The sequence below is a fragment of the Lolium rigidum genome, chromosome 5, assembly GCF_022539505.1.
Source record: "Lolium rigidum isolate FL_2022 chromosome 5, APGP_CSIRO_Lrig_0.1, whole genome shotgun sequence".
In the NCBI taxonomy this organism is placed as follows: domain Eukaryota; kingdom Viridiplantae; phylum Streptophyta; class Magnoliopsida; order Poales; family Poaceae; genus Lolium; species Lolium rigidum.
Genome location: NC_061512.1, coordinates 24581847 through 24584592, shown reverse-complemented (window position 1 = coordinate 24584592; position 2746 = coordinate 24581847).

Genomic DNA, 2746 nt, shown 5'->3' with positions numbered 1-2746 from the left:
AGTTACCTACAGACGGGGCTACTTAATTTCGTGACAGCAAGAAATCTGTTTCTGCGCAGTAATCCAATTCTAGTATCAACCTTACTATCAAAGACTTTACTTGGCACAACAATGCAATAAAATAAAGATAAGGAGAGGTTGCTACAGTAGTAACAACTTCCAAGACTCAAATATAAAACAAAAGTGCATAAGTAAAATAATGGGTTGTCTCCCATAAGCGTTTTTCTTTAACGCCTTTCAGCTAGGCGCAGAAAGTGTGAATCAAGTATTATCAAGAGATGAAGCATCAACATCATAATTTTCACAATTTGTCACAATAGGTATCTTAGATGCTCCATCATCCATAGTAGTACTAAGGGCTTTGTCAATTTTAGGCCTATAATAGTTTTTTGGCTTAGGCACCTTAGAGACATACATGAACTTTTGCTCCTTACCCACATAAGCTTTCTCCTTAAACTTAAGAGAAGAAAAAGTTGAACCCAAGGTTCCCATAGCTTCTTCAAGTTCATTAATCCTATGGGTTTGATTATCATGAGTAGCACAAGTTTCTAAGACGGCAATTCTCTCATTAATTCCACTTAAAGATTTATCAAGTTTATCAGTGTTATTAAGTAATATTCCCAATTTAGTCTCAACACTTGGAGGATTTTTCTCTATGGCCTCCAAATTTTTCATGACATCATCAAGAGAAATTTCAATTTTAGCTTCATTAACAGGTGGTATTCCAACTAGACTCTCAATAATGCAACTAGCTTCTAAAGCAGGAGTGCCTAGGAAATTACCTCCCGCAAGAGTATCAAGAACATACCTATTCCAGCTAGAGATACCAACATAAAAGTTCCTAAGTAGGATAATAGTGGAGTGTTTCTTAGTGCACCTATGATGAGCATCACTAATTATATACCAAGCATGTTTAAAACTTTCTCCCCCTTGTTGCTTAAACGAACGAACTTCAACTTCAGGATTACCCATTTTTAGCAGTAGTAAATAAAGCAAACTAAATAAAGTAAATGCAAGTAACTAATTTTTTTGTGTTTTTAATATAGAGAACGCAAACAAGACAATAAATAAAGTAAAGCTAGTAACTATTTTTTGTGTGTTTGATATAGAGAGAAAACAAAGCAGTAAATAAAATAAAGTAAAGCAAGACAAAAACAAAGTAAAGAGATTAGATGTGGGAGACTCCCCTTGCAGCGTGTCTTGATCTCCCCGGCAACGGCGCCAGAAAATAGCTTGATGTCTACGCACGCTTCTTTTCCTGTAGACAGTGTTGGGCCTCCAAGAGCAGAGGTTTGTAGAACAGCAGCAAGTTTCCCTTAAGTGAATCACCCAAGGTTTATCGAACTCGGGGAGGTAGAGGTCAAAGATATCCCTCTCAAGCAACCCCGCAATTACGATACAAGAAGTCTCTTGTGTCCCCAACACACCTAATACACTTGTCGGATGTATAGGTGCACTAGTTCGGCGAAGAGATAGTAAGATGCAAGTGATATGGATGAATATGAGTGGTAATAACAATCTGAAATAAATATGGCAGCAAGTAAACATGCAGTAGAACAGTAAATAAACGGAGTTTCAATGCTTAGAAACATGGCCTAGGGATCATACTTTCACTAGTGGACACTCTCAACAATGATCACATAAATAAATAACTTCTCTTCTCTTGTGCTACTTTCTAACACTCTCTTGTTGGATAATAAACACCATTCATTGTGTAGGGCTACAAGAGCACCCTCAAGCCGGAGTAAACAAGCTCAACAACGTCATAAAGGAATCACACACGATGCGCACACCGTCACCGTCACACCGTGGAGAGTGAATCCGGAGTTCATATTAAAGTAACCTCTAGAGTGCATAGTAATAGTTAACTTCATAATCTACAAGAGATCACAATCATAACCTACGCCAAGTACTACATGATGTACACACTGTCAACATTACATCATGAAGGAGGAATAGACTACTTTAATAACATCACTAGAGTAGCACATAGTAATAGTGATACAAAGCTCATGATCACATAAAGATCACATGGGAGAGAGAGATGAACCACATAGCTACCGGTAAAGCCCTTAGCCTCGGGGGAGAACTACTCCCTCCTCATCATGGGAGACATCGATGGCGATGAAGATGGCGGTGATGTCGATGGAGATGACTCCGGGGGCAATTCCCCGTCCCGGCGGCGTGCCGGAACAGAGACTTTCGTCCCCCGAAACGGAGTTTCGCGATGGCGGCGGCGTCCCGAAGTCTTTCTCGGAGTTTCGTCAATTGGTGTCGAGTTTTTAGGTCACGAGAGATTATATAGGCGAAGAGGCGGAGTCGGAAGAGTCCCGAGGGGCCCACCCCATAGGGTGGGGCGGCCACCCTCCGGCCGCGCCGGCCTATGGTGTGGAGGCCCTGGGCCTCCCCCGGCTTGCCCTTCCGGCTCCGTGAGTCTTCCGTGCGAAATAGAATTTCTGTGATTTTCCTGGATTTTTCCGAGCACTTTGGTTTTTGGGCCTTTTCTCGCAATAAACAGACATAATAAACAGAACCGGCACTGTGGCATCTTGTTAATAGGTTAGTCCAATAAATGCCATAATATGATATAAAGTGCATATAAAACATGTGAGTATTGTCATAAAACTAGCATGGAACATAAGAAATTATAGATACGTTTGAGACGTATCACACCTACACATAGCCACGCCAGTGCTAGACAAACTAAAAAAGTAGGACCAAATCTTCAGATGATTAACCCGTAGGT